The 27,222-nt window shown below is 46.0% G+C and overlaps 1 protein-coding gene and 1 pseudogene across 1 annotated transcript in view; both read right to left on the bottom strand.

The window, feature by feature from the left end:
* LOC147422797 (Haloacid dehalogenase-like hydrolase (HAD) superfamily protein) overlaps positions 1 to 27,222 on the bottom strand; it is an 87,018-nt gene that overhangs the window by 33,329 nt on the left and 26,467 nt on the right. The gene's annotated exons all lie outside the window — the stretch shown is intronic.
* On the bottom strand, positions 339 to 2,870 carry LOC147422798 (uncharacterized; annotated as a pseudogene).

Here is a 27,222-nt window from a genome sequence, read left to right as displayed (position 1 = left end):
CTCTTTAGAGTGTCAATCGTAAGTGTGAGCTCATCCACGTTGACATATTTGACATTTACAACATTGGACAATGAAAACATAATTAGTATATTCAAACTAATTAAAGACTAGACTCTAGAGTATAGAAAATGGAGTGAGTAGTGATTATAATTTATAATTTATACCTGTCGAGCCATAGGCATCTCATGCATAGAGCACAACATGCGTAAATTGGAGCGACAATAGATAAGTCGCTCTAATTGCTTCGTTGAGAGCTTGTTTCGGATTTTGGTGTGGATGAGGGAGTATGTGGACCAATCAAGAGAGGCATAAGCTATAAGAGACTATAGTTGAAGAGATTAAGCACAAAATGTAAAAGTTTGAGGCTTGTCGCTTACTTGGCCAAGAACCCTCAAAGCAAGTCGTTTGAGAGTAGGCAATTGATAGCCAAAGCTCTCCCACCAAAATAAAGGCTTCACCAAGGATTGCCGCTTCCAACACAAGTTGGAAGTAAATGCGGTGCCTCGTTGGTCGCTATAGTTGATTACCTCTTGGAGAAATGCTCCAATGTCTTCTTCTTTTAGCACCTTAAAGAGGTAATTGTTGCGCTCCTCAATAAGCTCTTGATTTGCAAAGAGTTCGGGCTTCTTGTAAGCTGGATGCAAGAGAGCCGCAAAGTAATGGATAGGTCTCTTCATCCAATCCCACCGCTTTGTGATTAGGAGGAGAATGTCGTCTCTCTTGGGAGAGTTCTCGAGGTAATCACTACAAGAAGAGAGAGGAAATGTACTAAGTAGAGAGACAAGCATGTAGAATTTAGATATATAGAGAATGACATATGTAATAATAAATATGTAGTTATACCGTGTTCCATCGGAAGCCCCATCTAGGATTGTAGACTTCTCAATCTCCTTGTAAGCTTCCTCCATGAAGTGCCATAGAAGCCCAATAGTTGCCCCTTCCATGTCGGTCATGCGGAGAGCCTTGTACAAGGGCAAGATCGCAACGACAAGACCCTTAATTTCTTGCCAAAACTCCTCCCGCAAGCAAAGCCGTTGGATGGCTTTTGCATCTTGTTGGGAAGCGGCGGACTCTCCATTCATCCACTCCTTAAACTCATCGGAGACCATGGTCTTTTGTATTTTGTTTTGCACATCATAGAGCCGCTCTAGAAGTAGCCACATGGCGGCAAAGCGAGTGGCCGATGGCTTCTTCAACTCAAGGTCGGAGTAGGTGCGGTAAATGGCAAGCACCCTCACTTTGCCATTGATGCAATTGATGATGGAGAGTGCTTGGTTGAGGATATCTTTCACCCAACCTAGCTCCCCTATGTCTTCAAAGAGAAGGTCAAGGCAATGAGAGGCACATGGAGTCCATACTATGGATGGAAATTCCTTCTCTAGCCTCTTACTCATTGCCTTGCAATTTGAAGCATTGTCGGTAATCACTTGCACGACATGCTCCGCACCAACCTACACAAGAGGCATTTGTGACAAGAAGAGTTAAAACTTAAAAATTAAAACATAGGACTCATTGGCAATTGCTCAAGACATAAAGGCTCGATTTACGGTTTTACCTCAAGAATGGCTTGGCGGATGTGCTTCCAAATGAATGCCCCGGTCACTTTCTTCCCTCTCGAACCCGCATCCACCGCCCGCAAGAAGTACGTGCCAAGAGGACAAGAAACAAGAATGTTGATGATGCCCCTCTTCTTGCGGTCGCTCCATCCGTCGGAGAGGATAGAGCATCCATACTTTGCCCAACCCGCACGTACGGGCTCAAGTGACTTGTCAATCCTTGCCCTCTCTTCATCAAGCTTCTTTGTTCTCATGTCATGGTATGACACACCCGTCCACCCTTCGCATGGACCAACCGCTGCAATTGCTATGATCATCCTCTTCCATCGCTCCAACCGAAGAATGTTGAAGGAGAGATTGCATTCAATCACCGTGCGGGCAATCTCTATTTCCGCGATTCTTTGTCTCTACTTGAGAAAAGACAAGGGGCTGGAGCATCCACCCACCGATTTCGCAAGAGAAGTTTGCTTTGCCATCTTCGGAGGTCGGCCACCATCACTTGAAGACCCCTTGGACTTCTTGGACTTCTTGGAGGAGGCACTACCATCACATGAGGCCGCGGTGGCACCGGTAGCCATGGACATAGTTGGAGAGGCCTCTTCCTCCGAATCGGAGCTATCAACATCCGGTGACACGAACTCATCCGAGGTGACTCTACCCTTGCGTGTCTTCAATGGAAGATACTTTCTCTTGCATTCCGCAAGGATATCTTCGGGGATTTTAGGACATGGCCCCGCTTGTCCTCCCATCTTTGTCAAGTGGATGATGAGACGAGTGACGGAAGAGGTCATAGCTTTTGGGCAATATTTGCACCACCACTTGCAAGAGTTTTGCTTGCCCCCCACCCGCTCAAAATATCGGCAATGCTTCTCAAAGGCTTCATGAAGAGGAGGCGGCATTATGTAGTATGTAGCTAGTAGCTACTAGTATGATGTATAATGTATCAATAGATTAGAGAGAGAGAGAGAGAGAGAGACCCAAGGAAGCTTGAAGGAGAGACCCGTCACCCAAGGGAGCTTGAAGGAGAGAGATGGTAGACCCAATGGAGACTCGAGAGCTTGAGCCCACTTGAGAGCTTCAATGGAAGCACATGGAGATGAGAGGGTAGAGCATTGAGAGGCTTAGGGCTAAAGCTTGTAGCTTGTAGTTGTAGGTTGTGTTGGATAACAAAGGGGAAGGGTTGCTTAAATAGGAGAGGAAGAGCATGTGAGGCTTGACTCTTGAGCAATGGGCATTGGCCCTTGGGCAATAAGCATGGCAATGGCCCATGGGCCATGGGCTTGCATTTGGCTTCAAAACTGCCCGTAAACGGCTCCAAAAGGCCTACAAAGTGGACGTTGCAAACAGTCAAAAACCTGCCAACGGTCATAAACTGCCGAAAAAAAGTGACCGAACGGAACGCACGGGACGAGACGGGTCCGGCCGGACGGAACGAGAGGTTCCGTTCGACGTACGAAAACTACCCTAGCTTCGACATTACATACAAATTCGATTGGGGTCATGGGAAGAGTATTTGTGTCACCAGCGTGTGACTACTATCTATCCTTTTTGTTGATTTCTTTCTTATTATCTATTTACTTTCACTTTTTGGAAACACCCCTCGGGAAATCTAACTGCCCTGCATTGCATAGCTAGTGTGGAACTGTCCAGAGGGAGTCCAGGCCTGAGGGCAAGAGAGCACTAAGGTTGGACAAGGACTATGGTTAGCCAAGTGGGGTCATTGACTAGCCAAAGTGGAATCCTTTGCTACAGAGGCTACATTTCAGTTCTGGATGTGGCCGCAGTGTACAAAGAGGGTCGGATGACCTAGAAAGATACAATGGCAGCATCTCCTAAAATTTAGGGAACTGCTATTTTGGGACCTGAAAATGTCTTCGCGTCATTACGTGCAGTTTGACATGGGGATCATTTTGTTACTCTGTGGCCAAGTCAACAGAGGCTGCAGGTGAGATATTTTTAGACCCGAGGGTCTAAAGCGGGAAAATGCACAAATGAGTGACACTTGGCACTTTGAGGCCAGTTTACTACTTATAGAGAAGGCAAAAACGTGATTTATAGTTGGGAGGCTCATTTTGCAAGTGTCTGTCACAGGTTAAGAGCTATGGAGTGCTTGCTTTCCCTCTTATGCACAGTGCGGTGCCAGGAGTGATGCCCTGCACGCTACGCACTGCCCTCTCTCTCCCCTTTGGCAGTATGTTATGCCCCTCTAGTGGGCTTTTCATTTGACCAATGTACAGTTGTGTGGGTTCATGCGCGATTGCCGAGGCAAGAGCCTCTTGCACAGGTACTGGATTAGCTAGCGGCTAATCCCCCCGCAGGTACAGGTGAATTCGGAGAGGTTTCACGCCAGAAATCTCGTCCGATTCAAAGGGCAAGTAGCCCTACAGGTGCGGGAGCTCGAGGACTTGCTAGGGATGCGACCGGCACGCGAAACGGAGCCCGAAACAGTGAATTACAGCCTGCTGTGTATTTTTGCAGGTTTAGGGTTTTGGCCCTAAACGGACCCTAATACCCCCAGGAGGTTCGGGGACGCAAGGGGACCGCTGTACAGGTGATCTGGCGCATTTTCAGGGCTGAAAACAGAGAATTCAGCGTGCTGCAGATTCTCGCCAGGTTTTGCAAAATGCCCGTATGCGTCGGGAAAGTCGGCCAATGCGTGGGAATACTGACTGTGAAGGGTTCTAGTACAGTTATGCTACCGAAATCAGGCTGGAACAGTGGAAATTCAGCCGAGTTTGTGCGGGGCAGCTTGTAGGGAACCACAGCGTTTATTCCCTCTTTTGAACAATAAAGAAATACCGAAAGGGGCGCCTAAGTTAGGGGCCAATCTGGTGTCCGTCTACTCATACAGGTGCAATCTAGCAGCCTGTATCCCTCTCCCCTTTGTTGTGTCTTGAAAGTACAGGTAAAATAGACGACTAATAATGGGTGAAAGCTAAATCAAGGTTTAAAGTAAAGTCTACCGCCCTTTTTGGATTGAACAGGCCGGTTTCATGGTTCCATCGACGGGATTAAATCACTTTTTCCCATAGAAGTGAGCCTTGGTCAGTTTTGGGCTTGAAGACACAGGGGATCATAGACGAGACACAGGGAATTGTAATTATGGCTGACAGACCAGATGATGTGACTGAAGAGGTTTCCTCTTCACAGGGTCAACAGACACATGAAGTGGGTGAGTCCTCAAGACCACCACAGACTGATGATGATATATTCAGGACCCAGTTGGCTACTGCTGTGGCTATGTTCACACAAGTAATGCAGAACCCAAGGTTTTTAGCCTTTCTGCAACCTCCTGTTCCGTCTCAGCAAGTTGGGTCACTGGATCATATTCAAAAGCCTGTTAAGGCTCGAGCACAGGTGATTCATACCGCACAGTCAATGGAAACACCTGTACACTTGACGGAGAACATGCAGTCTCCACAACGTATGCCTAAGGTGCAAGAACAGGTGGCTGAGATGCCAGTTTTTCAAGCTGTACCAATTCAGCCCGCCACCTTTCAGCAGCCTATAGCTGGTTCTAATGGGCAAGGAAGCAACTTACAGGCTATGCAACAGGTCTTCCCACCACCTTCAGTACACCCTGGCTATTTTGGAGGTGGATCGGTATTTCAGAGCATGGCTGGTCATGCACCTGGAAATCAGTTTTATACGCCAGGAACAGTGTTTGCGGGTGCTCAAACGATGATGCCTAACCCCATGTACAGTGTCATGGGTATGCAACCAGGGTTTCAAAGCACTCAGGGACAATTTGGGATGCCACAAGCAAATTTTGGTATGGCTGGAATTACAAATCAGCAGCCAAATATGGCATTTCCAGGTCAAGTTAATAGCGGCCAAGGAACACAGATGAACCTTAATAGTGTTCCCATGTTTCAGTCACTTCCATATGACAATTTAACGCCGCTGGAGAGGCCAACTCCGTACAAAGAAGGTGGCAAAGGAGTGTCATTCACGACCTTTACAGGGTTTGATGACAGGAAGAAGGCTCTTTCATTCCTCCAGCAGTTTGACAAGGCCTATGCAGGGGGAAACTTTACAGAGGCTTCAAAGGTCCGCAAGGCAGCCACTTTCTTGACAGGGAATGCGGGACAATGGTGGACAACTTTATTGCTTCAAGGGCAAGCTCCGTCCACATGGATTTACTTCAAGCAGATTTTTGCAGCAGCATGGTTATCTGATGATTTCGAAGCAGATGTCATGACAGAATGGCACCAGCTTAATGCTGCCACTTGCAGAAATCTGGATGATTACAATCGGAAGTTTTGGAAAGCTCTACTTCCAGTAACTTCCTATAGGTTTGTGCCATTGACAGAACAGATTGAAAAATACTGTTGTGGCCTACCTAAAGGATTGAGAAAGTACTGTACGAAGACAAAAGTCACTACTTTGACGCAGCTCATCGAGGTAGCAAACACTGGCAATGGTTTGCTCAAGGGAGAAGATTGTGAATTTAACACTGGCGTCAAGGCAGGATCAGGCAAGAAAAATTCAGCCAAGAAGCACGTTCCCAATGAGGCTCCTAAAGGGACTCAGGAGTCGGCCAACACAGGGAAAGACAAAGCTACGGCTGAATCAGAAAAAGGACCAGCAAAGAAATGGAAAAGACGTTTTCCTCGCAAGTCAGAAGAGCAAAAGAAGGTCCTGAGGACAGAGAACAAATGCTTTATATGTGAGCAGCCTGGCCACATTGCTTACAACTGTCCTACAAAGAAAAGGCCAGCTGATTCTGAAGACAAGGAAGACAAGAAAGGAAAGAAGCCCATGGCTGGTCTAGTGCCAGATATGGTGGGCGACAAGCCAAATTCAGATGCAAGTGAGCTTTGCAGAGCATGGGGAAAGGTTAGGGATCAAACAGTGCTTATCTTCTTTGATCCAGGTGCCAAAGCCAACTTCATTTCCCCAGAATTGGCTTCAAAGTTGGGAATCAGACCTGAAGAGATGGGGTATACAGCAGAGGCAGGTTTGGCATGTCCTGGCCATACAGAGGCTGTGACACCCATCATCGGAAAGTTGCGCCTACATATCCAGTCCTATGTAGATGCTGAAGAATTTTACATCATGCCACTGGACGGATGTGATGTGTTGTTAGGTATTCCTTGGTTGTTTCGTGTACAGGGAATCATGGATGCCTACAACAAAAAGATCACTGTACAGAGCAGGGGAAAGACTCATATTCTGGATGTAAAGCTTAAAGGGGAGTCTATTCCTACTGTATCAGCTTCTGCTATTACTTCTGTAATGAAAAAGCATCTTTCTGCGTACTTGGTTTTTGCACGTGAAGTGTCAGATTGTGATGAATCAAATTTATCTGTGCTAGATAAAGAAAGGTCAATGTTTTTACAACAGTATAGTGACTGTTTTTCCGATTCATTACCGTCTCAATTACCGCCAGAGAGACCCGAGGACCATGCGATAGATTTGGTGCCAGGCAGTAGCCCACCAAATAAGCCTCCATACAAGGTTAGTGCGGCTCAGCAGAAAGAGATAATGGGCCAAGTACAGGAGTTGTTAGAAAAAGGGCTGATTCAGCCCAGTTCATCTCCATTCTGTTCTCCAGTGTTGTTGGTGCAGAAAAAGGATGGCTCATGGCGTATGTGCATCGACTACCGTGCACTGAACAAGAATACCATCAAGAATAGGTTTCCTATACCTAGAATTGATGATATTATGGACAAATTAGAAGGAGCAGCTATGTTTAGCAGGATAGATCTAAAGAGTGGGTATCATCAGATCCGCATTAGATCAGAGGATGTGCACAAGACTGCTTTTAGAACGACGTTTGGCCTTTACGAATTTTTAGTGATGCCCTTTGGTCTCACAAATGCTCCTGCTACGTTCAATAGGATGATGGACAGAATTTTCCGTCCACACCAGCAGTTTGTTGGTACGTTCTTTGATGACATGATAGTCTATTCAAAGAATGAAGAGGAGCATAGGCATCACTTGGCCATTGTGTTCAAAGAGCTACGCAGTCATAGGTTGCTCATCAATGCAAAGAAAAGTGAGTTTTTTCTGGAAGAGATTCACTTTCTGGGACACATTGTCTCAAAGGACGGTGTCAGAATGGATCCTGCAAAAGTCGAAGCGATCAAGTCATGGCCAAATTTGAAGACGGTGCATGATGTCCGAAGCTTCTTGGGACTATGCTCCTATTACAGAAGGTTTATCCGAAATTTTGCTGAGATTGCTTCACCTTTACATGCTCTTCAAAAGAAGGCAGTCACCTTCAGATGGACACAGAAAGAGATTTCAGCTTTTAATCTCTTAAAGGAAAAGATGACTTCAGATCCAGTCATTGTGTTGCCGGATCTTAGGAAGTCATTTGTGGTCCAGTGTGATGCCTGCGGTAGTAGCATTGGTGCAGTGCTAATGCAAGATGGCAGGGTAGTAGCCTATGAGAGCAGAATTTTGCAAGGGCCAGAGATGACCATGCAGGTCTATGAGAAAGAGTTACTGGCTGTGATTCATGCGCTCTTAAGTTGGAAACACTACCTGCTAGGTGCAGATTTCGTTGTCCAAACGGACCATCAGACCTTGCGATACTTCTTGACACAGACAAAGTTATCTGAGAAGCATATGCGATGGGCAAATATCTTGTCCATGTTCCATTTTCAGATTGTGCATGTGGAAGGCAAGAAGAACGTTGTGGCTGATGCCTTGTCTAGGAAGCCACAAATTTCAGCTGTGTCAATTCCTTATCATCATGAACTTGATGATATGAGAGAACAGTATGCAAATGATGAAGATTTTGCAAGGGTCTTCGAGCAACTAATGGATGGACAACGTCATGAACACTATCTTCTTAAAGACGGGTTCATGATGATGCATGGCAGATTGTGTGTCACAAAGCCATTGCGACGCAAAGTTATGGAAGAGAGTCATGTCCCACCGTATGCAGGGCATCGTGGTATCGATGCTACAGTTAAAGCGGTTGAGACATTCTTCTATTGGCCTACATTGAGAAGGGATGTGGATGCCTTTGTGCGAGAATGCCTAATATGCCAAAAGGTCAAGTTTGACAGGCAAAAGGCACCAGGGTTATTGCAACCACTACCTATTCCAGATAAACCATGGGAAAGTATTGCTATGGATTTTATCTTTGATCTTCCAAGAACGCAGACAGGAAATGATGGTATTTGGACCATTATTTGCAGATTCAGCAAACAGGCTCATTTTATTCCTGTCAGGAAGAAGATAAAGCCAGATCAGATGGCACGCTTGTTTATGAGCAATATTTTCAAGTATCATGGCATGCCACAGTCGATTATTAGCGACCGTGATCCACGCATGACTAGTTTGTTCTGGAAAGGTTTGTTTGAGAATATGGGCACCACGCTCAAATTCTCTTCGTCATTTCATCCTCAAACAGATGGGCAGTCGGAAGAGGCAAATTCTACTGTCCTAGATCTGCTCAAGTGCTATGTGTCAGAGCATAAAGGAAAGTGGGAGCAGTATTTGCCATTGGTGGAGTATGCATACAATAATACAGTGCATTCATCAACTGGCAAGGCACCCTTTGAGATAGTTGAAGGTGGCAAGAAAGTTCCTCCCATATTGCATACAAAGGACAAGATATTTGAAGCAGATAAGTATGTTCAGGACATGGATGAAATGTACAAGAAGGTCAAAGTGGCCTTAGAAAGGACTCAGGCAAAGCAAAAGAAAGCAGCTGATCGTCACCGTCGTGAAGTGGTATATTCACTTGGTGATTGGGTGCTTCTACGGTTTGAAAAGGCAAGGTTAAAGAAGATGAAGGGCAAGGAAAGACTGTTTCCAAAGCTCAGCATGCGTTACTATGGGCCTTTTCAAGTGTGCGACATAATCAGTGATGTTGCATATAGGCTGAAATTGCCTGACAGTTGGAAGATTCACAATGCGTTTCATGTGAGTCTTCTCAGACCCTATGTGGGTGATGTGCCAGAAGCTATTCCAGCTGAAGATCAGCCGGAAGTCGAGGAACTTGACGAGATCTTGGTCCCTGAACAGATTTTGGCACACAAAGAAAGGAAAGTGAAAGGCAAGGTTGCTAGGCGTTACTTGGTAAAGTTCAGAAACTATCCACCAATGGATGCTAAGTGGATGGAAGAAGGTGAACTTGCAGAGTCACCAACTGTGTTATCACTTTACCTGGAAGCCTTCGATTTGCAACCTACCTTGACCCCTTGAGTTTCAAAGCTACATGGATTGTCAGTGTGACAATGGCTTCTGAAACAAATGATGTACATGGTATTTAAAGTGAGCTCAAATCAAATACCTGTTACATGAATGTTAGAGCTGTACAGATTGTCAGTTTGGCAATTGCTCTTATGGAATGTCCAAAAGTTTGGTTAGTGCTATAGAAGTGAGTATTTCTTGTCAGTTTGTCAAGGATACAGTGATTGCTTCTATTCAGGAGTACATGTGTAACTGCATTCTTAAACTGTCGGTTTGGGTATGCTCGAAAGTGTTACGGGATCCAACGTGTACTATAAGACAGTGGCAAAATGTGCAGCTACCATTTTGTCATTGGAAAGTTAGTGACTCAAAGCAATGGCAGAGTGTGCAGCTACCACTATGTCATTGGGACAGGGTTCACACGCAGGCAATACATGAGTCGACGAGGTGTTGAATACACCAGGGTTGACAATGAGCATGTATGTGTCGTATATGTGTCGACAGGTGTTGAATACATCAGTGTTGACAGTAAGCATGTACGACATAGATGCAAACGAGGACGTTTGAGATTTCAAGAGGGGGGTATGTCACCAGCGTGTGACTACTATCTATCCTTTTTGTTGATTTCTTTCTTATTATCTATTTACTTTCACTTTTTGGAAACACCCCTCGGGAAATCTAACTGCCCTGCATTGCATAGCTAGTGTGGAACTGTCCAGAGGGAGTCCAGGCCTGAGGGCAAGAGAGCACTAAGGTTGGACAAGGACTATGGTTAGCCAAGTGGGGTCATTGACTAGCCAAAGTGGAATCCTTTGCTACAGAGGCTACATTTCAGTTCTGGATGTGGCCGCAGTGTACAAAGAGGGTCGGATGACCTAGAAAGATACAATGGCAGCATCTCCTAAAATTTAGGGAACTGCTATTTTGGGACCTGAAAATGTCTTCGCGTCATTACGTGCAGTTTGACATGGGGATCATTTTGTTACTCTGTGGCCAAGTCAACAGAGGCTGCAGGTGAGATATTTTTAGACCCGAGGGTCTAAAGCGGGAAAATGCACAAATGAGTGACACTTGGCACTTTGAGGCCAGTTTACTACTTATAGAGAAGGCAAAAACGTGATTTATAGTTGGGAGGCTCATTTTGCAAGTGTCTGTCACAGGTTAAGAGCTATGGAGTGCTTGCTTTCCCTCTTATGCACAGTGCGGTGCCAGGAGTGATGCCCTGCACGCTACGCACTGCCCTCTCTCTCCCCTTTGGCAGTATGTTATGCCCCTCTAGTGGGCTTTTCATTTGACCAATGTACAGTTGTGTGGGTTCATGCGCGATTGCCGAGGCAAGAGCCTCTTGCACAGGTACTGGATTAGCTAGCGGCTAATCCCCCCGCAGGTACAGGTGAATTCGGAGAGGTTTCACGCCAGAAATCTCGTCCGATTCAAAGGGCAAGTAGCCCTACAGGTGCGGGAGCTCGAGGACTTGCTAGGGATGCGACCGGCACGCGAAACGGAGCCCGAAACAGTGAATTACAGCCTGCTGTGTATTTTTGCAGGTTTAGGGTTTTGGCCCTAAACGGACCCTAATACCCCCAGGAGGTTCGGGGACGCAAGGGGACCGCTGTACAGGTGATCTGGCGCATTTTCAGGGCTGAAAACAGAGAATTCAGCGTGCTGCAGATTCTCGCCAGGTTTTGCAAAATGCCCGTATGCGTCGGGAAAGTCGGCCAATGCGTGGGAATACTGACTGTGAAGGGTTCTAGTACAGTTATGCTACCGAAATCAGGCTGGAACAGTGGAAATTCAGCCGAGTTTGTGCGGGGCAGCTTGTAGGGAACCACAGCGTTTATTCCCTCTTTTGAACAATAAAGAAATACCGAAAGGGGCGCCTAAGTTAGGGGCCAATCTGGTGTCCGTCTACTCATACAGGTGCAATCTAGCAGCCTGTATCCCTCTCCCCTTTGTTGTGTCTTGAAAGTACAGGTAAAATAGACGACTAATAATGGGTGAAAGCTAAATCAAGGTTTAAAGTAAAGTCTACCGCCCTTTTTGGATTGAACAGGCCGGTTTCAATTTGCCACTTGTAGAGTTCGCATACAATAACTCTATCCATTCAGTAACTGGCATGACTCCATTCCAAGCAGCTTATGGGCATACTCCTCTTATAGACAAACTTTGTTCTTCAACACAAAAGTAGCTCTAGCAAATCAGTTGGTTCAAGAAATGCAAGATGTACTTATTCAAGTACGTGACAAGTTGGTTCATGTCCAACAAAAGTACCAGAAACAAGTCAATAAGCATCGACGACATGCAGACTTCCAAGAGGGAGATTTGGTTTTATTATATGTAGCACCTCATCGCTACAAAACTGTGAAATCGGTCTTTCCAAAGTTGCGCCCTCGCTTCTATGGACCTTTCAAAATAATGAAGAAGTACTCAGTTGTCAGTTACAAGTTGGAACTTCCACTCTCATGGGGAAAACTTCATCCAACTTTCCACATTTCTTGGCTCAAACAGTACATACAAGGAGATTCGCCAATTCCAGACTTATCTTCTTATGTGCCAGAAATTGAGGATGAACACATAATTCTTGTTCCAGAAAAGATTCTTGATGTTAGACAAAAAGAAACAAGACGAAAGATCACAACAGAATTTCTTGTCAAGTGGATGGATCTTGATGAGTCAGACTCAACTTGGCAGACGGATGAAGATATACAGCAGTACCCAAACCTCCTTCAAGAATTCTTTGAAAAGAGGAAGACTTTCATCTGAACACGGGGTTTTAATGTAAATGGGAGGGAATGTCACGATTGTGACTTGTTACACTCTTCTTGATTCATTACAGATGCAGATGCGAAGTGTGACTAACCCAGGAGGCCTCATGTTCTCGAATGGTCACACCCCTTCGCCCAAAAGACATACCTCTTCGCCAAAAGCCACACTCCTTCGACGACTGGTCACACCCCTTCACCTTACGGATGCGACTCTTCACCCAATGGTTGCAGCTCTTCGCCGAAAGGATGTGTCTTTTCGCCTAAAGTCATGTCTCTTCACAAAGAGATATGCCTCTTCACTGATGACTATTCAATTCCTATAAAAGGAACCCTTGTATCACACTTTCAATCAATCAAACACAGAGTCTTCTAAGTATTGTTCTAAGTTCAGTTTCAGTTTCTTAAGTCTTAATCATGAGTTTAAATACTTAATTAAGGATTAGCGCCTAGAATCCTTACACTCTCCACTTAAGAAGGTGCCTTTTAATATACCCTATCATGCACCAACTCCCTCTACTGCATCTTCATGCCATTACTATATATTTTTTCATGCACATTTGTTGAAATAGGCTTGGACACTCCAAGCAGAGATCTACAACAACACATGTGAGAAAACTGCAAACAATTAAACTGAACTTGAAGAGAGAGAGAGAGAGAGAGAGAGAGAGAGAGAGAGAGAGAAATGAAATGAAATGTTATATTAGCGTCTTCAAAAGGCCAAAATAACCCATGAGACCAAACTGTTACAAAATTGTGAATCTGATACCATGTCTGGGTACAAAAAGACTAGAACAAAAATACTACTACTACTAGAATCCATCCTCATATGCACTCTGGATGTCGAGAGAGTATGGCTCGAATCCTCTGCTGTAGTCTCCATCGATGCTGTGTAGCCCCTCTAGAATCCATCGTGGCCGCCTGGATATCCGTAGCTCCAGTGCTCGGTGGATGAGAGTGTCGGTAGTGGTCGAATGTGTGTGGACCGAGCTCTGCAGTGATGGCTGCTCCTCTGGCTGTCCCATAACTAGTGAAAAGAAATCTGTAATCCGTCTTTGGGACTATCTCTCTCTAGCTCTCCCCAGTAAAGTGTCTCTATATTTGTGTAACTCAAGTAGATATAGCCCAAGACATCTCTGATCCTCATAACTCATGACCCTAGAGAAAGGACCGAAACCCTCTCTAAATAAGCAATGGAAACGGCCCCGAATCTCATAATACACTATGCAATGACATATGTAATGTAGCTCTGTCTCTGGCTCTAGCTAGCATAAGCGGCACATCCTGTTGTCTGCTGGTATCCCTCTGAATTTACCAGTCTCAATCTCCAGCTGATGTGAGGATGTGCGTATCTGACCAATGGCACACCGCAAACCATGAGACATGTGTATCCATGTAGCTGGGTCGAATCACAAATTCACCTCCTGTGAGGTGGAGAAGATGCTCTCTATAGAAAGCCATCTTCGTGCCCAACTCCAGTGGCGGCTCTATCCATGTCCTCCTGGTATCCAGTTAGATCAGGTCCTAATGAATGAGTCTAGTAATCCCCACCCGTGTAAGAGACATCGAGGGTGTCTGAAGAGAGTACTGGAAAGGGGGCAGTCTGTCCATGGTGAAGCCATGCATCTGAAACCATGATGTCATCTGTGCATACCAGCATGAAGTGTCCCCTTGAAGAGCTAACTGTCTGGAAGACTCAAGGGCCAGTCTAACATATCTATCTCTAGTAGTATCCCACAAGTTGTGCACAAAGGAGACTGATTTGGTAAGCGCCTCAATCTCCATAGGAGGGGCAGCTACCTCTGCTCGAATGATAGCATGGGTACGGAGGCCTTGGCTTTGATCAGTCGAGAGATCATAGATACCAAGGGCCTCTCCATACGTCTCCAACCATCTTGGCCTATAGAAGGTCCCCATATCTGCACCGCATACAACATAGCTGAGGCTAATAAAGTATCAAAGAGCCATAGCTTTGTCTGAGGTTCCTAGAACTAAACCTGCGAACACATCCTCTCCACGCCTCCCAAGGCCGCATAAGCTCTAGTCAGTCTAGTCTCTGCTGCTCTCCCCAAAGAAAACCTCAGCCCAGTGAAGACAATCCCAAGGTAAGTGTATGCATCTGTATACTCTACAATCTCCTTATGTGAAAGTCGGTGCTGATCTCCTGATCCACTGTGGTGTGGTGTTAAACACCATAACCTTGGTTTTACCAAGGTTTATAGACAATCCACTATCCTCTGCAAAACTATGTAATGCATCCAATTGTCGCTACATACCCTCTAGTGAGTAAGAGATCAATACAATATCATCAGCATATAACAACAATGGGATCCACGTCCCTGCCAGCTAGGCACCTCTATCACCCTCTTTGTCAATGTAATCAGACACCTCATCAACATACATACCAAATAGAGTAGGAGACAATGGGCAACCCTGTTTCACCCCAATGGTGGAGTGAACTAAATCAGATATCCCCTCCAGGATGCGTAAATGTGTCATTACTGATCTGTATAGAGCCATAATCCCCCAAATCAACACTATCGGCACCCCCATCTCATGCAGGCTGCGCATAAGTCGAGCTCTCGGTACCATGTCTCAAATGCTTTGCGGAAATCCACAAAGCTACAATAAATCCGTCTCCCATGTGACCTGCCCTCCTCAATGATGGCTCTGAGTGTCAGAATATGATCAAGAGTGGAGAAACCCCTCCTGAAACCGGCCTGGCCCTTTGCTCGTACACCCTCACCCTCTGCCCAATTACTCAACTACTGCTCAAGAATGGATGCATACAACCGTGCCAATGTGTGCCCAACCATAATAGTGCGGGAATTCCAAGGCTCTGTAGGATCACCTGCCTTGAAGATAGGCACAATAGTAGACAACCTCCAAGTCTCAAGTAACCCTTGACACATGGCACGATTGAACAACACTGCAAGAACCTCTACCAGCATATCTCTAGCATGTATAAAGTGCTATGCTACTAGACCATCATGATCATATGCCCTGCTGGTCCTCATCCTGTCAATGGCTCTCTTTACCATCTCAGTGGTAAAGAAGGTGCTGGCACCTGGGCATGGCTCTGTAGGATCTGGAAGGGGGTCCTGTCCAGGAACTGTATATAACGATTTCGCACACTGGCCCCACACATCAGGAGAAGTAATCACTGGGGAAGGGGAGTGCTCATGAAAGAATCGCCATGCCTCTCCTGAGTCTCTACGCAAGAACAGCTGATACAAGTCTCACTCGATCTGGGCCAAATAAGCTCGTTTCTTCCGTTGCACAAGGCACCGGGAAGCAATCCGAGACTATCTATAAGTGATGACTCCTAAGAGAAGATCTCTCCGGAGCTTGACTCTCATCTCTCTGCACTCCTCATCATACCAACTATTCTAGGGCATGCTCCCATAATGTCGCCTCCGACTCGGCTGAGTGTGAGGGTATGCCTCTGATGCTGCACCATGCAATGTCTCGGTCAGTAAAGTGATGCACTCCTCCATTGAGAGACCAGGACTAGTTGTGCATAGACGGCTATAGATCTCCTTTGTATAAACCGAGTCAGTCTCTGGTGTAAATGTATAACGAGTATGTGACCTGCCTCCTGATGTCTGGGTTGTACTATTACTGAAATGAAACGGACAATGTCAAAAGAGCATGATCCACTGCTACACCCACTGGTCTGGCTCCCATTATAAAATCTTGAATACAAGGAATAAAGCTCGGTTGTGCCATAACATAGTCCACTGTACTGGCCCCGTGTCTGTGTGGAAAGGATGTGAAACCAGCTGCTCCAGAAAATCGTTGTAAGCCATTAAGTATGGCTAATCCATGTGTGGTCGTCATCTCCGTGAGGTATCTCCCATACTCCGTCTACTCTGTCATGTGAGCATCTGTCAAGCCCCAAGTTATCCACCTCCATCTCTCTAAGCATCTCATCTGAAGTGTCGTAGAAGACTCTTTCAAAGTTGCCCGTTCGGGCATTGAAGTCCCCTAGGAGGATGATATCACCATCCCTAGAAAACTCCCATACATCATCATCTAGTGTAGAGAGAGAGAGTCGACACGAAGCGGTTCTAAATGCATTGGCCCCAAAGATTGGCGCCCCTGTAGTGGGAATAATGTGTTGTGCTCTCTATTGTGGGTGCTCCTCAGTGCAATGTGCATGAAATCTCACTCCAACAGAATGAAAACACTATAGACAATGAACACCAGAGCAAACAAGTGACTCAACAGTAAAACCTGAACAACATGGGACTCAACTAACTCAGATGAACCAGTACAAACTATGTCATGGCAGCACACTCTGCTCCGAAACTCACGGGTACAATGGGGGTGTCCATGTAACAAACTTGGACACCCCAAGTCAAGATTCTACCTTGACACAACAGAGATTCACTTCAAAACAGTTCACAAAATTGACACGGCCCGGCGTAGTTCCGTGCCTAGAGGTATTGGCCCCAGAGACTGGCGCCCCTTTCGGTATTTCTTTTTGTATTAATCTGTGTTCAAAGTACAAGAGAGTGGGTAGGTGCTCACTCCGAGACTCTGCGTCCAGATGCTTTGAGAAGTGAGGCCTTGCCCACTTATTTAAAGGTACAAGGGATGCCCAAAAGCAGAGCCCCAAAATCTTCTAAACTCAAAAACTTTTAACTTCCAAAAGCAACTGTCCGAGGGTCCGTACAATGCCCACGTGTCAGCCTGTCTGCGCATATTCCGAGACCTGCCACGTCAACAGTGTGTCCAAGTCTATGGGCACTGCCACGTAATCGGTTTGTGATATACCCCCCTCTTGAAAGAATTGTAATCGCCCTCGATTACGCCTGCAAAACAAACAGAGACCATAACTGTCTTAACAGACACTGACTGTTAGTATCGACGCACTAGACACAACACATCTAGCACATGTACCAATCGACAGTCACATCACTTGACATCACAAGACATCACATCACAAATCACATTCAAATTCATTCCAAATCTCAAACCATGATTAATCGGCAATGTATTTAGTAATTGTAACAGACTTGGACACTCCAAGTCAAGAATCTACCGCGACAGCACCAAATAACCACTTCAAAACAATTCACAGTTCCCAATTTTATTCGACATTGGCCCGGCGGAGTTCCGTGCCTAGAGATATTGTCCCCAAAGACTGGCACCCCTTTCGGTATTTCTTTTTGTATTAATCTGAGTTCGAAGTACAAGAGTGCGGGCAGGCGCTCACACTCAGACTCTGCGTCCAGATGCTCTCAGTTGTGAGTGGCCTACCCACTTATTTATAGATTACAAGGGGTGTTAAAAGCAGAGCCCAAAAACTGAAAATCAAAATCCCCAAAAAGCTTCTAAGTTTAAAAGCTTTCAAAAATAAAGCAAAGGCTTTTTCTCTCTCTTTCTCTTGCTTAATGTAGAAATAAAGCAATTCAAAAAGCTCAAGCTCTCTCTCTCTCTCTCTCTCTCTCTCTCTCTCTCTCTCTCTCTCTCTCTCTCTCTCTCTCTCTAATTGCGTAGGAAAAGCAAAAACAGTCGGCTGTAAAACCCACCGCAATTCACGGGATGCCACGTCAGCAGTACGGCTTTTTCCGGATTTTTCGCCGCTTTTTGCGGGGCCTGCTACATGTCACCTGCGGGTTCTTATGCATCCAGCCAACCACGCCATCCTTAGCCAACAAAGAGTGTGTATGTGTGTGTTAGGGTTTGCCAAGTCACCATATTGTGACATACCCCCCCTCTTGAAAGCATTGTAATCGCCCTCGATTACGCCTGCAAAACAGACAAAAGCCATAAACTGCCTTAGCAGACACTGAGTGTTAGTACCTACGTACTAGGAACACACATCTAGCACATGTACCAATCGACAGTCACATCACAGGACATCACATGACATTCAACATTCATTCGGATCGTAGACCATGAGTTATCAGCAATGTAGCTAGCAATCGCATCTAGGTCCAGTCGGGACCTCATAGATGCCCGATTGACTAACCCCTATTGCAACCATGTCTATTCGAGATCATTTAGACCAAAATGCTGCAGTCATTTCCTCTATCAATTCCTGCACTTAAAACAAGTCAAGAACAATCAGTTTCATATTTGGGAATTCCATTACATAAAGTCATCCAGCAGAATAATGTCAGCTCTCAGTATCCCTGAAGCTCAAAGAGACATCAGTGACTCTAGTATTCAAAAATCGAGGCATCTGTTGACAAAGGAGCGGAGTAACTCCCCTCTTGTGCAAACCCACTGCACCAGATCTCCGACCAAGCTGAATTCTGGGTTCCATTTGGAATAGACTATGCTAAACCAAAAGCTTCAAAGTAAAGATTTACATTCCGAGGAATATCTGCTAGGTCTTCCTCCTCCATTCGCTTCACATTCAATGCGAAGTAGGTCTTGAATTTAACCGAGAACCGTCAATTCGCTTTACCTTCTTTCTTTCTTTCTGTGCCAATTTCTGTTCTGGAACGAGTATCTGCTCGTTTTCGTCCAATTCGGGTTGCACCTCTGGCTTCCCATCATCGGGCACATCGCCTTCAAAAGGCTTTAAGAGACTGACATGAAAAAAAAAGAACATTGTGAATCCTTCAAGTATTCTGGCAGCTTCAGTCTAAAGGAGATATCATTTATCTTTTCGAAAAACCTGGAAAGGTCCACACTATGTCATGCTAAGCTTACAAAGAAGCCGCTCCTTTCCCTTTTGTTTTCTTTCTCGGTCGTGCCTTTCCATAATGTAAGAGCACCCAATTCTTCTCCTTCAATTTCAAATCGCGACAATGGCGATCTGCTGCCTTTTTCTATCTTTCCTGAAATTTTTGTAAAGCCTTCTGGACCAAGTCCCTCGTGAATTGGTCGGCTTCAAAGAAAAATCTTTTCTTTTGCGCTAAGGAAGGATAGAACCTTCGTAGCAAATTCAAAAATCTCAAATGGCATCTTCCCCATCAAAGAGTCAAACGTGTTTATTCCACCAAAGGTAAAAACCTTTCCCAAGTAGTCTTCTGATCCAACCAAGAAGATTTCAACAAATCCAGTACCACTGCATTAGCAATCTCTGATTGTCCGTCAGTCTACGGGTGGAACGAGAACTACAATCGCATGCCTATGTTCTCCCAAATAGCCTTCCAAAACAAACTCGTGAACCTGGGGCCCTGTAGGAGACAATCGTCTCAGGCATGCCATGTAATCTAAGGACCTGGGCAATAAACAATCGTGCCCACGCTGTGTTCTCGGGAGATGAAACCCATTGCAATACTTTCCCAGGGCGGATGGGTATGGGTAAAAGGCTGTAACAATCCCTGTGCTTTCTGTTGACCTTCGGGCATACCAAGCAACTGCACACAAACTCGTCCACATCCTTCTTGAGTCTCGGCCAAAAGAAGTATCCCTCTACCCCTTTCAAGGTGGTAGCAATGCCGTGATGACCCGTGAAAGGCGGACAGTGGCATTCGGTCAGAACCTTTTCCCTCACGGCTGTGTAACGCATAACATGGTTTTCTTCATCAAGTAGCCATCCCGAATGGAATAATCGGCTACTATCTCCCCTTGTTGTATTCAACTGAATACATCTGCAAAATCTGTTCCGTGGCGCATTGATCAACAATATCCTCGAAGTTCCTATGATGTATCGCGGAAATAGCCAGAACCAACGGCTTTCGGAACAAAGTATTTGCTACCAATTTCTTCTGTCCCTACATATGGACAATCCGGAAGTAAACCATGACAAGAAATTTTGCCCACCGCATCTGCTTTTTCCGATAACTGCTTCCGTGACAAGAAGTAGCGTAAACTCCCATCATCTGTGAAAACCGCAAAATCGGCTCCGAGTAGGTAATGTCGCCTGAATAAGAGCATGGATAGCCGCCAAAAGCTCTTTCTCACAAAGCTGTGCTGTCAATTCTGGCCTTGAGAACAATCGGCTCTCGTAGGCAATGACATTGGCCTTCTTGCATTAAGACCGCATCTAGACTACGACCACAAGTATCACAATATACTTCAAACGACTTCTGCAAGTCCGGCAAAGTCAAAATTGGTCCCGTCGTCAATTTCTCTTTCAAAGTCTGAAAGGCAGTTACCTCTATGGGTCCCCACGAGAAAGGGACTCCTTTTTGTGTCAAGATATGCAAAGGAGAAGCAACCTCTGCAAACTTTCTAATGAACGGCCTGTAGTACGAACACAATCCCAAGAAGCTTCTAACTTCATGGACATTCTTCAAATCGGGCCAATCACGGATAGTCTCTATCTTGGCCGGATCCATTTACACTCCTGCTGCTGTCCCAAAAAAGTGTATCTCTTGGTAGGAAAAATTCACTTTTCTTCGCAGTAATCACTAACTTGTGATCTCGTAATGCCTGAAAGACCTGAAGCAGATAATCTCTATGTTCTGCCTCATTCGAGAAAACAATGATATCGTCAAAGAAAGTGCCAACAAATAGCATGTACTCTCAAAAAATCATGTCTATCATCCGGTGCCATTCGGATCTGATGATATCCACTCTTCAAATCAATCCTACTAAAACACAAGGATCCCTGCAATCTGTCGAGTATATCATCGATCCTAGGAATCGATAATCTGTTCTTGATGGTGATTTTGTTGAGAGCTCTATAATCGATGCACATTCTCCAAGATCTGTCTTTCTTCAAAACCAGCAACACTGGAGAGAAATACGGTGAAGTACTAGGCTGGACAAGACCCTTTTCCAAGAGGTCTTTCACTTGGTTCATAATTTCTTCGTTCTGGGCTCGGCTCACACGGTAAGGTGGCCGGTTTGGTGGTGTGCTTCCAGGTATCAGATCAATAGTAGGACGAGCGGATGGTACCTCGCCTGGCAGGCCCTCTGAAAAGCAATCGACATGAGTGTGGAGAAAATCTTAGCGTTCTTTTGTTCAAGTCAAAACATATTCGACCTTTATCCATCGGCAGTTCTCTCCCAAAAAAAATGAGTAAAGAAACTAAAGTTCATCAAGTACAATCTCTGAGCCCTTCATTTGTCAAAGTCGCTTTCTCAGCCCGGTAGTCAACCACAGCGTTGTTGTTGTGGCACCAACGGATTTCGAGTAGAACGTCACAACCTTCCAAGGCAAATACGTAAAACTCCTCCTGCCCTAAATACCCCTGTCATTGCAAACGAAGTTTTCCAATGCTCGGTGTAATGGCAACATCCCGTCCGGGTGCCACTCGAACTACCTCCGCATGTGGCCTCACCTTATCGGGCATAATTCCAAATCGAGCCGCCAATTCCAAGTCAAAAGAAGTTAGCCTTGGCTCCTTCAAAAGAGCTTCCTGATCTTTCACTTTGCCCCAAAAGCGGCAAAGTTTGTACTTTCATTCATTTGATTCAGTTCAGGCCCCACGCAATGTGGTACCAGTTCTGCTTTTTTTATCTGCCTTTTCTGCCACGTCTCTCAGCTGCTTTGGAACTTTCTGGCCTTTCTTCATCCTGTTCATTCGGTGCCTTGTTAGGGCACTTCGCGGAGATATGCCCAGTTTCCCCACATTCAAAGCACTTCCCCTCCTGTATGTAGAGAGCCCTCTCTTGAAGAGTAAGCTTGGGTCGTGCATCCTTATCTTTCTGTTATGGGTTGCTCTTTCTCTTTCTACTTTCATTTTTTGAAGTTTGTTCGACTCTTTGTGTCATGATCTCATCTGTGAGGTTGGTCAGACTGCCAGAGTGAATGGTGTAGCGCGGATAATGTGTCGTGCTCTATACAGTGGGTGGTCCTCGATGGTCCTCGGTGCAATGTGTGTGACAATCTCACTCAAACAGACTGAACAGAAAGGAAACAATAGACGTCGACAGAGCTCACAAAGACACAACGGCAGACCCGAACATATGACTCGACTATCTCAAATACTGATACAGACTCTGGCGTGGCAGCACACTCAGCTCCAGCCCAGGACTCACAAGTACAATGGGGGTGTCGAGGCTCAGATGTGCACGGATGGTGAAGACGTGCTCTGTGTATAGACTCACTCACTCTAGACGACTACTTCCGAGCCCTCTGACCCAAAACTACTACTCGTATATACAATCATAAAGAGCCACCAACGACTCATAAAGAACATCATCTAAGTCTATCCCCAAGGAAAAGGAACAACAAGGATGCCGAAGATAGTGATTCCGAAGTTATTTAAGGGTTCAGGAATTGGCGAGGCTCAACACTTGATTGTAGACCGGTTAGACCCTTGATCGGCAGCTTAAGCATGATAGCATTTGATCCGAGATCCATTGACTAAAGGCAACGGAACTCCTTCGAGGGTGGCTAATTGTACAGCTCCATGGGATAGAATCTCCATCACCTTATATGGTCCTTGCCATGCTGGGACCAACTTCTTTGCTTTTTTCAGAAACTTGGCTTGATAAAGTAGCACCAGTGCTCCTTGCGTTATTTGCGGCTTTCTGAGATGGCGATCATGCCACGCTTTACGACGAAGCTGCTCTGCTTCCAGAGCTAGTGAAGCCAAACTTCGACTTTCATCCAAAAGGAAAAGACGAGAGACAGATGCCGACCCCAGATCTCCATTGGCACGAAGACTGCCCACTCGCGGAGATCCTGAGTTGAATTCGAAAGGTGCTATCGCTTCCAAACCGAAATCTAATTGAAATGGGGTGTAATTGGTTGTGGCTTTGAAAGAAGTTCGATATGCCCAAAGGGTATCGTGGATAGCTTGAGCCCAAGTCGAGGGATGAAGATGACATGCTTTCCGCAGAAGTGCTATCAGAACCTTATTAGTGCTCTCTGCCTGCCCGTTTGCTCTAGGGTAATAGGCACAAGATTTTCGGTGAAAAATCTTGTAGTTGGCAAGCAAGGTTGAAATTGTTTCATTCACAAAGTGACTACCCCTGTCACACTGGTGATTTCCAAGGGACATCCAAACCTGCACAAAATATTTTCGTAGAGAAACTTGGCTACCGTAGTGCCAGTGCAGTCCGTTGTTGCTAGTACCTCTGCCCACTTTGTTGCATAATCTGTAGCCACCAAGAGATACTTCCGATTGCCGGGTTGGGCGGAGGGAGTAATTGGACCTACAAAATCTATGCCCCATCTCTCAAAGGGTTGCCATGCCATAGAGACCTGCAGAGGACGGTTTGACTGCTTGCTTGGTTTAGGGCCACAGCGCTGACATACATCGCATACCTTTACATAGGCAATTGCATCGCGAAAAATATAGGGCCACCATAAGCCACACTGGAGAATCTTCTGTGCACTAATATGACCAGGGTAATGGCCACCAGTGGGACCACTGTGGGCATCCTCCAAAATATACTCGACTTCATGAGGGGAGACACACCGCCTCAGAACATCATCCTGCCCTGATTTGTATAGCTGGCCCCCAATCAGAGTGAATGGCCTATACTTCAGCAACAGGAGTCTCTTTTGCAGTGGAGAAGCGTTCTCTGGGTATAGGCCAGTAGAAAGCAAATGCAAAACATCACCGTACCATTCCGGAGTGGTATCCACCTTAAAGAGATTGCTATCGGGAAAGTCGTCAGCAACCCCTGTTGCTTCTTCACCAGTGTGAACGCAAGAAAGGTGGTCGGCAAGGACATGATGTTTGCCAGGCCTGAGTACCACTTCGAAATTAGACTCTTGAAATAAGAGTAGCCATCGCCATACTCTACCTGCAACCTGCGGCTTGTTGAGCAGATATCGCAGGGCATGGTGATCAGTAATAACTGTGAAGTGGACTCCTAATAAGTAATGCCGAAATTTTTGCATAGCATACACAATAGCTAAACCTTCCCTTTCTGTGGTGCTATAGTTGCGCTCTGCCTTGGTGAGTAGGCGACTCGCATAATGAACAGGGCGATCCAGGTTGTACTCCTTACTAGGCTGAGCCAGCACCGCACCCACAGCCAGTTGACTGGCATCTGTATGCACATGAAAGGTGAGAGACCAGTTGGGAGCTACTAAGATAGGCGCTTCAGTGAGGCGTTTTTTAAGGTATGCAAAAGCTTCAGCCTTTGCATTTGACCATTGAAAGGGAACAGCAGCACTGGTTAGGCGGGTTAGGGGTTGAGCCACCTGTGCATATATGCGTATAAACCTGCGATGATAACCTATGTGGCCTATAAAGCTCTGCACCCCTTTTGGGTTGATGGGAGGTGGTAACTTTAAGATTGCCACGATCTTCTCTAGGTCAGGCGCTAATCCTTTAGTAGACACCACATGGCCTAGAAGTGTGCCCTCAGTAACCAAAAAATGACATTTGTTAGGATTTAGCTTTAGGTGTGCCTCTCTGCACATGAGGAAGACAGCAGAGAGCTGAGCGAGGTGTTCCTCTAGATTTTCCACTGGGGTTGAACATTGAGCACCTGAGAAGGTCGAAAAATCGTCCATGAAGATGCGAAGATGATCCGTAAGCAGAGGACAAAAGATGAGATATACCGCCCTATTGAAAGAAGATGGAGCATTTTTCAACCCAAAAGACATTCTAGTGTAGATAAAAATACCCAAGGGAGTCACAAAGGCCGTTTTCAACTGATCACCTGGATGGATGCCCACCTGATTGTATCCACTAAACCCATCCATGAAACTGTACAATACATGCCCTGCTATATCTTCGAGCACACGCTCAGTGAAAGGTGTTGGGAAACCATCTGGGATAGTTACCTTATTCAGAGCACGGTAATCTACGCACACATGGATTTTGTTGGACTGCTTCTTAGGCGCTATCACCATGGGTGATAACCACTCAGAGTGCTCCACAGGTACAATGATCCCTGCCTCTTGCATTTTTTCTAACTCTGACTTGACCGCCTCAGTATACTTCGGGTTGAGCTTGTAAGCTCGGCCTCTTACAGGCTTATCCCCTTCAACCAAAGGTATAGTGTGGACACCCAATTTTAGTGGGATCCCCTCCAAATCCTTGTAGGACCAAGCAAAAACATCTTTAAAAGAGTGTATGAAAGAGACTACTTGATTGAGTAATGCGGGATGCTCCCATAACCAAGCTGCTAAGAGTACGTGCTGAGGTTTGTCAGGATCTCCCAGGTTGACTTCTCTCACCAGGTCAGGGGGTGTAGCTGGAGAGGGTGCTTCTGAAGATGAGAGGTGAGCTGTCTCCTGGAGCTTCGAGACATCATGTGCAAGTGTTTGATCGATTGGAAACTCCGCATATTCTTCTTGTAACCATCTTGGTGGAAGCTCCTCGAAGGGTAAATCTTCAGACCCAAACATAACACAGTGCTTTTGAAGGGGGTCCGACTTGGGAGATGCTACAGGAAGGGGGAATCTTTGGCGAGTTCATGCAAAGGAGATTTCTTCCCCCTTCGGTGATGTGTTATAGTTTCCCCGAGACCGAGGGCTTCCATTGGCAGGTCATTCGAAGCATGAGAATTTGGGGCTGAAGCCTGACACACTTACACTTACTTCTTCGACTATTGTACTGTCCGCTGTAGGACTTTGGACATTTGTGTCCTCCTGAGGAGTTGGAAGATAGAGTGTTACCGGCGGCACAGATGAATATTGAATAGAGACCATGTAGCATGGCATCGATGTGGTAGCTTCCAACCACTGTAGCAGATCCTCGTCAGACCCGTCAGGTGGGATGGGCTGCTCAAGGTCGGGGTTGGACTGTACTGACAATGAGTTGTGATGAGCCACTGGATCCATCCCTCCTTCAAGCCAAATTGGTTGCATTTGGGAGCCAGGAGTATGTATCCACATGGAGTCGTTTCCCCAATCATGAAGTGCCTTAGTATGCCGCAACCATGGTCTACCAATCAGCAAAGGGAATCCTCCCTCCGCCTGAGGAAGACTGACCACCACAAAATCCAAGCTAAATGTGAAGTCTTGTACCTTCAAAGGCACCTTCTCTACTATGCCCACAGGGTAGACTATCCTCTGGTCTGCCAATGTAACAGTGAATGGAGCAAGGCGGGTAGGCTGCAGACCTAAGGCTGACATGGTAAATTCGGGCATTAGATTGATTCCAGACCCACCATCCACTATGACGCCTGAGAATTGATGCCCAAGAATAGATACAGTAAGACGTGGACTTTTATAGTCGGTGAGGGGAGCAGCTGGATATGAAATCATGTAGGACTCCAAGGGCTGCAAAGGTAGGTGCCCGCCACTAGGCCCTGTACCAGGGTACAAAGACTGAATTATTGAGAGGGTGTCACTTCTAAGGGTTGCATCTAGCCGGAGCAACTCATAAAGAGACACTTGCTGAAAGGTGTTCTTCAAGATTGCTTCCGTTGTGGGCGTAGCTCCTACAATCTGGGCCTCCTCGGAAACTTTGACCTGTTGCAAGTCAGCCCCACTGCTGCCAGGAAGGCTCCATCAATGTCCGAAAGCATAGAGATTGGCCTATTCTTTTCACCACTTACGGGTTCGACATTTTGAACAGGTTGCGGAAGGGTTGGACAGGATGGTCCCGTTGGCAAACTTAAACCAAGGGATGCTCTTTGTGCTCGAGTGAGCACGCCAGCAGGCTCTGCTGCTTGTTGTGGCCGAACTGTATGTGTAGCAGGTGCTGGCTGAGGGGTGGTTTTCATTGTGATTTAGATTGATTTTCGGGAATGTAAACTCTTGTTGGTTTTGATTCGGGCCTGAAGATGAAGATGCCCTTTGTTTGGGACAATCTTTACTGTAGTGGTCCTTAGACTCCGAACAATGTCTGCAAGGAGGAGACCCTTCAGGTAAAGGACACTTACTTTGGTAATGCCCATATTCACCGCATCTGTAGCATAAGATTGGCCGATTAGACAGCGAAACGGGGGACGAGGTGGTCGCTGCTCTTGTTGTTGCATGG

Source organism: Adiantum capillus-veneris, chromosome 27 (genome assembly GCF_014529385.1).
Source record: "Adiantum capillus-veneris isolate H3 chromosome 27, ASM1452938v2, whole genome shotgun sequence".
Taxonomy (NCBI): domain Eukaryota; kingdom Viridiplantae; phylum Streptophyta; class Polypodiopsida; order Polypodiales; family Pteridaceae; genus Adiantum; species Adiantum capillus-veneris.
The sequence above is the reverse complement of the archived record's forward strand: the minus strand, read 5'-3'. Positions and strand labels throughout refer to the sequence as shown.